The sequence below is a fragment of the Pinus tabuliformis genome, chromosome X (assembly GCF_031772625.1).
Source record: "Pinus tabuliformis cultivar Carrire ecotype Pingquan chromosome X, CPIR1, whole genome shotgun sequence".
Taxonomy (NCBI): domain Eukaryota; kingdom Viridiplantae; phylum Streptophyta; class Pinopsida; order Pinales; family Pinaceae; genus Pinus; species Pinus tabuliformis.
In genome coordinates this window covers 242699674-242710168 of record NC_142308.1, presented here as the reverse complement: position 1 = coordinate 242710168, position 10495 = coordinate 242699674, and the positions used below count along the sequence as shown (strand labels likewise).

General features: G+C 34.1%; 1 long non-coding RNA gene across 1 annotated transcript; it reads left to right on the top strand.

Annotated features, from left to right (window-relative positions):
- The first annotated feature begins 9035 nt into the window (after window positions 1-9035).
- On the top strand, window positions 9036-10094 carry LOC149139267 (uncharacterized). The gene is made up of 2 exons (XR_016264482.1): window positions 9036-9411; window positions 9653-10094. It is a non-coding gene; the product is annotated as an uncharacterized LOC149139267 (long non-coding RNA).
- The last annotated feature ends 401 nt before the right edge of the window (window positions 10095-10495 follow it).

Here is a 10495-nt window from a genome sequence, read left to right as displayed (position 1 = left end):
CACAGAGTAGGCTGGTCCCAACTTAGTAAGAATGGAATAGATAAGGTTACTATCTTCTTTCTTAACCTTAACACCTTCCAAGAGATGTCTAAGGGTCTTGAACTTGGACAAAAAATCTTCAATGCAAGAAAAATTATTGGGGTCCAATGTAAGCAACTCATTTTCAAGTTGATGGGCTCTATGTTCATTTTTAATTCCAAAGACTTTAGTAATCTGTTTCATTGCTTCATCAGGAGCATCAAGTTCTGCAATATGGAATCTAAGATCTGGAGAAATAGACATCCCTATCAACCCACGTGCTTGGTCTTGCTTATTTTTCCATTTAGCTGCCTTATCTTCATCTTTCAGTTTGGTCTCTTGGCCTGAGACTATTCTGTAAAGACCTTTACTTCTAAGTAAATCCACAATGTAGGACCACCATTGGAAGTAGTTGGTGCTGTCAAGAATAACTTGGCATGGACTTTCCATTTTAACAGAAAATGAAGCTATATATGCTGAAACTAAATGTTCCAATGGAAAGATCTCGAAAAATTAGGCTGTTTAAAAAAAAACAGTTCTGAAAACGGCTTCCGGATGAAGAAGTTATGGTTTTTTGAAAAAAATTTGATGAAGATGCCGACAAAGTGCGGGAATGTGCGGAAATGAAAAATCTGCCCCCATAAAAAGGAGACTTGAACTCAAGACTTCTACTCTCATATATTAGATTTGGACAAAGTGAGCTATAAAAAAAGTTTGAGAGAGAGAGGGGGGGTTGAAGCTTTGGGTTGCGTGCTTGCTTTGAGAAAGCTCTTTTTCCCTACAAAACAAAAAACACAAAACCCAACACGGACATACAAAAAAACCGAACCTTGAAGCTCGAAGTTAGCTTTAGCCGGAAACTAAATATTTTCCTCAATGTTTCTGCTTTTCTGAGATCACACTAAGGCGCAGCAGAAAAGAGCATACGCATGAGAAAAATCCTTCCTTTTTGTTTCTGATTTGCCCAGATCGCACAGAGTCGCGGGGCAAAGAGCATACGTAGAAATGAAAGGTATAGATACGGTAATAAAAAAAGCTAAATAAACCGAAACCGAAATAAACAGAGAGAAAATAACTGTAAACTGCAAATAAACACTGTATACCTCCAGATCTTAAAAATGACGTAGCTAGGGCCACCAGAAACCTTTTTGTATGAAACGAAAGGGGTTCCTCACTGGAACAGATGCTCCCAACACAATAGAGCAGTGCTCTCGGCCCGAAAGTAGTCAGAAACAGTAGATTTAGGAAACAGCAGTCAGATGCAGTTCTACCGACTTCAGATTTGGATCACCAACGGACGCGACCCTCAAATAGTTCTGATACCATGTAGGAATTTACAGGTTAAGTTCCTCAGACAGAACACCAAAGGACACCGCTCACACACAGATCATAGATCAATACACTAGTATTTTGACGTGGTTAAAACCCTCAAAGAGGGAAACAGTCCACGGCCTGAGCCAACGCGGCCACTTCAGGCAATTTATTAATAAAAGAATGAAAATTTACATAAGCTTCTCTCATGAATGGGTTAACCTACAAATGACCCTCCATGCTCTTTAAATAGAGATCATAGACCAATCGGGTGTTAAGCCACAGATCAAGTGTCGGTAATACCGAGGAGAGAATGAACCGTCAGATCACTACATATCGTGACCGTCGGATTGTAAGTTACAAAATGTACATAGTAAAGAAACACACTTTACCTAACTCTATACTAGACCAAGTTATACTTAACTATTTCCTATGTGTCGGAATATCCTAACATTGGTATATCCACACACTTCCTTAACCCATCAGGAGATTGCTCCAGTTTCTCAATTAAGAATATCGGTATAAAAGATGTCTTCCGCATTTCTTAGTGCGAAGGTTTCAACTTAGGTTCATGTTTTGTGGGTAGTTCAACATATTTCTCTACAAGCTTTGTATTTCCCAACCCCAGGTACTCCAAAAAAACAGTCTCCAAAGCTCCCGAAACTTTCTCAAACTCCCATTGGAACTCCCACTGAATAAAAGACGTTCTAATACAGTGCCAAAGCTTTCCAGAAACAAACGAATTTTCCCAACTCTTAAAAATGGTTCCCATATAACAGAACATATCAATGTAACGAATTTTCGCAACTCTTAAAAACAGTTCCCATGTAATAGAACATATCAGTGTATATATCGTTAATAGCTTGTAAGCCTGTAATGTACCAATCTTTAATTGTATATCAGCGTATATTGAACATATCAGTGTATATATCGTTAATAGCTTGTAAGCGTCTAATGTACCAATCTTTAATTGTATATCAGCGTATATTGAAACGTATAGTTTGTATGACTGTAATATATGATAAAAACTGAGTTTATTATCTAAATGGCTCTCCAGGTGAAATATCTGGAGAGTGCCCAACCACTGCACACTTTACAATCAGGAGAACAACCTAGTTTATATAGGCTTTCTCACAATCAAGGTGGTTTCAACCACTCCCTAGATAGTAGGATCTGAGACCTAATCTTAGAGTCTCAATCCTATCATCACCATAACAGTAATCTAAATTTATCTTTTTCCATTAATTCCAACACTCCCGCTTAATGGAGAAATGGTACTAAAAAAAATAACATATACCTATTGGTCTAGTCTCAACTAGGTTTACAATGGTAAGAGACAAAAAACTTGGTAACGGAGTTTTCATTTTAGTCTTCTTGCAGCAGAGCCCATACTTGTTCATCTTCAGTCGTGGCTTCATCTTTGCTTTCCTCGCCATGAAGCAGCGATATCTCTTCACCTCATTTCTCCTCGAGTGATGGAAAAGTTGAATTTTTATTCTTGCCCTTCTCAAGATTATGACATGCTCAGTAGGAGAATTTTCTCTCTCACTATTTCTTGCATCAACCATCTGAAAGTCAGCTATGATGTCTTCATCATTTATTGATGTAACGTCTGCACACACATAAATATTAATGAGATCATTACACTTTAAATTTAAATTTTCTCGAGATTGGTCTTCTTCTGCCACGTCTTTGCAATCAACTTCATGTGGCTCAACCAATTGATCTTCAACACTTTGTTCCTCTTCACACCCTTCTTGAAGATCAACCCCTGAATCTTGCACAATAGACTGTGCCTCTTGATTCTCGTGGTCATCAACATAACCACATTTTTCTGAAATTTCCTCTAACTTAAACATACTACCCATGCTAATTCCAAATGCCAACATAAGAAAATCATCATCATCAAAATTAAAAATATCTAAAAATATATAGACATTTTGATAACTGGTGCGGTCAAATACCAACAATGACACAAAGGCTCAGACTGTTCCGGGGCACCACACCACAGTCACAACACGATCTAGACAGTCACTCCATTTCGCAGCCTCACCATTAGGTGTTCAACACAATTGGGTTGACCAGTGAGTAGTTATCCATAACACAGTCTCCTCTCACCGTGAGACCAGTAGGTATGTGCACCCAGGTCGCAGGTGGATCTCCAGGCCATCACTAGCCCGCATCTCACCGGTTAAGTACTATTGTGATCCTTGTTGGTCAACCTTGCAGGTTCGCTGGAAAATGGCTCCAGTTTGCTAGCTGCGCCACAGTCGACTCTTATTTGTTGGACGTTGTTCGTTTTTCATGCCATAACAGTCAGCAATATAGACCGCAACAACGCACATGTTACAATGTAGCCAATTCAAATCTTTGTAATTTAATTTTTGGTAGCATGAAACAATGTGTGTTACATTCCAATCAATATACATAGCAATTACAAGTACTGTAAAGGCCACCGAATAGCTGTGAGGGCTACCGATGAATGCTCAAATTTGTAAAGCTTTTCGATAGCTATGGAGACGTCCCAAGTCACAGTGGAAACACAACCTCTGCCAACACATCAACGCTGCGCTCACCGATCTCCCGCAGTCCCGCAATCACACTTCTGCTGCGGGTCGACCACCACACCAGCAAACCACTCAACTCTCGATCTGCAATCCATCGACTCTGCTGCCACAATCACAATCTCCCAGATCGGCTCTAATCTTTCACGATCCATTCCTTCTCTTCGGCGGTCAAAACACAAGCAGTACGCAGGGCCACTAAGGGGATCAGACCTGTGCTCCACGTTCACCGGCTCCTCTCAACGGCGTTCTTGCGGCTTTCTGCAGGCTTCAAAACTCAACACAAAAAAAAAAGAACAACAGGTCAACGGATTTTAGGTGCACCCACGCAGCTTCCAAGCCACCTATGCAGCCACCACGCAGTCTAAAACAGTGGGCGCTCTGAGTTAATTTTCACAACAAATACTCGTGATGACTCTGCTAGTCGCACCCTCGCTCAGCTTCGGTACCATGATAAAAACTGAGTTTATTATCTAAATGGCTCTCTAGGTGAGATATTTGGAGAGTGCCTAATCACTATACACTTTACAATCAGGAGAACAATCTAGTTCATATGAGCTTTCTCACAATCAAAATGGTTTCAACCACTGTTAGATAGTAAAATCTTACACTTAATTTTAAAATCTCAATCCTATCATCACCATAACAATAATCTAAATTTATCTTTCTCCATTAATTCCAACAATATATACATCCGTGTATTCTTGAAATAGTCTATAACGCGACTTCATGATAAAAACTGAGTTTATTATCTAAATGGCTCTCTAGGTGAGATATTTGGAGAGTGCCTAATCACTATACACTTTACAGTCAGGAGAACAATCTAGTTCATATGAGCTTTCTCACAATCAAAATGGTTTCAACCACTGTTAGATAGTAAAATCTTACACTTAATTTTAAAATCTCAATCCTATCATCACCATAACAATAATCTAAATTTATCTTTCTCCATTAATTCCAACAATATATACATCCGTGTATTCTTGAAATAGTCTATAACGCGACTTTTTGAAAGCCTTTCCGGCGGATTTTTCCGGTCGAAATCCGGCAGGAATTTATTGGAATCGCAAGTTTGATAGCTAGTTTCTACACAATGAAAGCGTCCCAGGGGTTTTTCAGGGTGCTGAATCCAAATATGTAGTTAAAAAACCATTTTAACTGCAAGAAATCAAGATTTGACCTCAATTTCTTCCGCCGGATTCCGTCACCGAAATCTTCGAAAAGTCGCTTTATAGACAACTCCTGTATTCTTAGCATCCATGGTCCTATTGGGGGAGTCTTTGTTTATTGAAACACATACCGTCATTAATATTTTTCTCACCCGTCGTTAATAAGACTGCAGTGTGCACATCTCCACTATTGCGTTTTACGTCGTTGTCCTTCTTGCTGTCTACTCTCCAGTTGAATTGTATCGTGGCTAAGGAGTATACCCAATGGTGGACTTTGCCATTGGATTTTTGATATGAAGGCAATATTGGAATTGTTTTTTAATAAAGTTGGTGTTGGATTGTAATATGCAGAAACTATTGGAATTGGTCTTTTATAAAGTTGGTGTCCTTGTTTTCTTTCTTTTCATTAAAAAATTTCTTAAAATTCAGCGGAAGTGGCTTAGGTTGCAGCTTTGGTCGTGGTTGAGCTGCAAGAGCCTGCGGGCTCCATATGTGCTTGGGAAGTTATTCTAACAAATATGTTATATACATGATTATAATCATGTATTATGCAATATTTTTATCTCAGTTGATTTTGCTTTTTATTATTGCAATCAAAGGCCATTGGGTTGGGGGTAAGGGACAATAAATTTCCTAGTCTTTTGAGTTTTAAAAGTCTTTGTATAAATTAGTTCAGTTCGAACAATTGAAATGATAAGGGTCTTGAAATTGCAACTTACTCAAAAAGCAATGTCATCTAAACTGATTTACTGGTTCTTAAGCAGCCCTAAACTGTCAAAACTAAGGATAAACCGATGAATCAAATTGGAATATTTTTTACTTGACTAATTCCAACAGTCGCAGCCGGGAATGAAGTGTTTCGTTGATCGATATACAATACCATCACATTTATTTATCTTTTGATCTATTTTGTGCAGTTTAGTAAAGACAATTGGTGAGTCGAGAGGTGTATTCTACCGCCCAGCTATAATTCTTTCCCTGTTTAATATTATGTTGATAATAATTCTTTCCATGTTTAATTTTAAGTTGATAATTATTTTTTTAAACTATATAATGTTCATTTTTAAGTTGACAAGTGTTTTTTGAAAATATATAATATATATTAATACAGATTTATTATACAGATGTGATATGACCTAGATCAAAAATTTTCGAATAAAATGTTTTATTTTTATTTTCATGGTTTAAATTGTATTTTTACATCTTTCACCACTCTAAAAAAGGACCAAAAATAATATTTGAAAGAGGGTAAATTGGTAGAGTACTTAGGCTAATTGTGCTTTCTTTCTTTATATGTATCAATTAAAACCCATTATGAAACATCAATAATCTCATTTTCACTGTGATATAGTTAAGTTAATTGTTAATATTACAATCCAATATGAAAAATATGTTGTAAAGATATTCAATTTTTATTTGGAGTCATAAATAAAATATTTTGCTATCTATTTTAAATAACTTAATTTTATATTAATTTTAGAGAGATAAAATAATTAAAAAAATTATATTTCTCTTATAAATATTTCAATATAGTTTGTTTAAATATTTGTTTAAAATATACTTTCAAATGTATAAATAGATTCAACACCCTAAAAAACTCTTCAAACATGGATCTTTTCAAATCAAACAACTTAAACATATAATTTTTGAAAATCAATATTACAATTTGAAAAAAAGTTGACCAAAAATAATATTAAAAAAAGAATCATTTGGTTTATATATATATATATATATATAATAATCGTTAATCTCATTCCCACTTTGATAACTCAATTAATTGTTAATATTACAATCAAACATGAAAAAAAGGGTCGTAAAAATATTTAATTTTCAGTTTTGGAGCCATATATATGTTCAGTAAAATTTATATTAATTTTAGAAAGATAAAATAATTAAAAATAGAAATTTATATTTGTCTTGTAAATATTATATTTCAATATATGAATTAAATATTTTTTTAAAATATTAATATTAATTCATATATTTTTATATGAATTTCATATGTTTGTTTTGAATATAATAAATTATTTCAACATCTAAAAGAAAAAATAATTAAAAATAAAATAATTTAGTTACTTTCTAATAAAACGGAGATGTATAATTTATTAATTTTAAATGCAAAATAGGCATGCCCCATTTTTTTAATAATAATAATAATAATAAAAAATAAAAAATGTGAGTGACAAATAAAATCATTTAATAATATTTATGTATATAATTTTGTGAATAAAAGTTTTTTAAACATTCTAAATATTCAGTATTTTACATTTTGGATTTTTGTTAGATATATTTTCCATTCAATTTTGTCTAAAATCTAGCAATAATTTGTTGAAATTGTAAATTTAAAATTTAAATTGTGTAGGCTACTCAATCCATGTTCTTGGGGGGATTTCAAGGCAATGTAAGATAAAAAATAATTTAACCAATGAAAGAATAAACTTGTTATATATATCTATATATATATGTATATTGCAATTTTAACGATGAAAAATTAAGCCTATTATATAAACCATAAAAAATAATTTAAGTTTATTTAAGCCATAAATAAATAATTTAAACAATGAAATTAAGCTTGTTTTATATATAGAGCAATTTAAACAATGAAAAATTAAGCTTATTATATAGATAGATAAATAAACTTGTGTAGATCCATTTTAAACATAGATTTATCAAATTTCTAAAAGGATTGATTTTATTAATTAAAATAAATTTATATTAATTTATAAAAAAACATCTTCTTATCTATTGAATATCATATTTTATTTTGCTTCCACCAATATCATATTATCATATTTTATTTTCTTTTTAGGGGAAAATAAAAACCATAGTAAGTTAAATTAATTTTTTTTTACATTATAATCTTTAAAATTTAACTTATAACCATCATAGATCCATCTTAAATGAAGATCTAATATGAGTCCAGAGGGATCCAATTTCTTCACGTGCAATTTTTTTTATAAATAAATATTATTTAAATATTTTGTATAGTTATTTTTTTATTTTAATTGATATAAGCAAATTTCAACTTTCATAATAGACAAATATAATTACACATCACTCTTAGCTGTAAAATAAATATCTCCACTCAAAAATTAATTATGGAAACACCCACAAAATCATTGCATACAAAGTCATACAGCCACACACTCAATAGTTGACTTTGGGACCTTGTGGTTCCCATCGGCGTACGTGTCCAGCTCCAACCGCCTTTGGACAAGTTGCCCCAACCTTGCTTGCTGTAGCAACTCGTTCTCTTACCAATAAACCAACGCCACCTCAAGATGACAGGGACCGGACTCTTTAGCCTTTCGTTTTCTGATATTTTTGTCTCCTTCCCACCTTATCTTCCGTCCAAAATGTCGAGAACCCAACTCAGTGGCCTCTCTCAATGATATTATTTTCTCATTCCTATCCTTATCTTCTGTGAGGTCATATCAATCTTTATCTTGAGCATCATAAGAAGTTTTATTAGTAAAATACCTGAAATTATAAAAATTTATATAAAGAATTTTTACAATATATTGGAAATATTTTATACGGTTAATCTAATTAGATGGAGGAGTTGTCTGGAAAGTTATAGATATTCTGGTCATATTTAGAGAAAATCTGACAAGGATTTTTGTAAATCTAAGTTATAGTTGTTAAACTTCAAAGTTTTAGATGTGTTAAATGTTTTTGATGGTGCTAATCAATTTTCACCATAAAAACAAGATTCAAATACTATTTTTAATTTTTTTTTACCTGAATTCCAACCACTTTTAAACGTCCCAACAATTCCTCGAGCACTCCTATTTTATACCGCTGTGACCGCCTTTCTGCTCAACACAGTTTATTCGTTCAATCCAATGAAAAGAGATGTACCTAATATTTGATTCCCATAGGATGCGCATGTGGCAGCCTTCTGACTAAACATTATTTATTGATATTAATTGCATATCGCTGTGGCCGCCTTTTACTGTACAGTATTTATTGTTTGAAAAGTTAAGCATAGGCGGCTAGTGAGGCGGTGCTTGTCATCTGTACTTATGAAACGCCGGACGAAAGTGATCTACGAAGAGGGAAAATGACGAGGTTTTTCTCTTCTCTATATATATATATATCAACGATGAGATACTCTCTGTACATTGTTCACCTGCTCTTCTTTGTCTCTCGTTCGCTCATATCACGATATTCAACAATCACTGTTGGATTTCGCTTCCCTCATCATCATCGGTGAACCCTCCGAGTCCATGGAGATTGGAGTGTAACTCTGTCATTTGGCGCAACTCCAGGATCTTGCATCCGACGAAGAGGAATAGGGAGGCCACTGCTGATTGTTGGAGAAAGTTATTCCCAGTTACATTCAAGAGGTTTTAGTTTCAGGCAGTTTAAATACCATTTAAATTTAGCAAGTTTCGGTGATGCTAGAGTTCGAATTTAGAAAGTGTTATGTGTGAGCTTAGCATATTTTTTCTTAATGGTTTTGAGCCTTTTCAATCTTGGTTTTTCTTACAATTCAGTAATCATGTTTTTTCATACAATTCACTAAGCAAATATTTCCTCCTCCATATTATTGTGTGGTTTCCTCCTCTCCGTCTTTGGTACCTGCAGATTCGTTGATATGACTTTAAAGGAGGACGCAGTTAGATCACAATCTGCCATGGACTCTGTGAGGATCAACGACGCTGATGAGGGATGTGAACGCCAACAGAGGTTGTCGATATAGTGATATGAGATGGCCGGAGGCAAAGAAGAGGAAGAAAAGGGAACACTGGTACAGACCGAATGAAGAGGAAGTCATGTTGAAAATTGATAGAAGAATGGAGATTGTGTAAATGGTTCGTATGTGCCATCGAGGCTCCGCTGCGGAGTCCCTTGTGGGAGTTTATGCTGTTTGGATTCTTAATGCATAGTTGTATAGCTTTTACACGCTTCAGCTCTTTCAATTCCACTAAGGTCAAACCAAAGGATTGTCGTTCATTCTCACGGTGGCGGTGTTATTTAAATTCAGTGACAACTATGAACAAATCAGTTAAGATTAAATTTTAAATGATGTCAGCTTACTCTACATTCTAAGATGTATAAAATTTTATAGTCAAACAAAGTGATTGTTTATAAATGGTTCTGTATTGCTAATAACGTCCTCATAATCTATCAAAGAATGATTAAATTTTAAATGATATCAGGCTTACTATACATTCTAAGCAAATCAAGAGATTGTTTATAAATGGTTGTGGATTCATAATAATGTTTTCATAATCTATCAAAAAAATGATTAACAATATTTTTATATATGTTAATTATGTTTTTGGCTATATCTCTTAAAATTTAGGATTGATTTCTATGGATCTCTTAGAATCGGAAGCGCTGCGGTGGTGGAGAAATTATATTTGTATTGCTATTATATAATTCTGTTTCAGGTTTTCTGCCAATAAATAAATGAAAAGTGAGCAA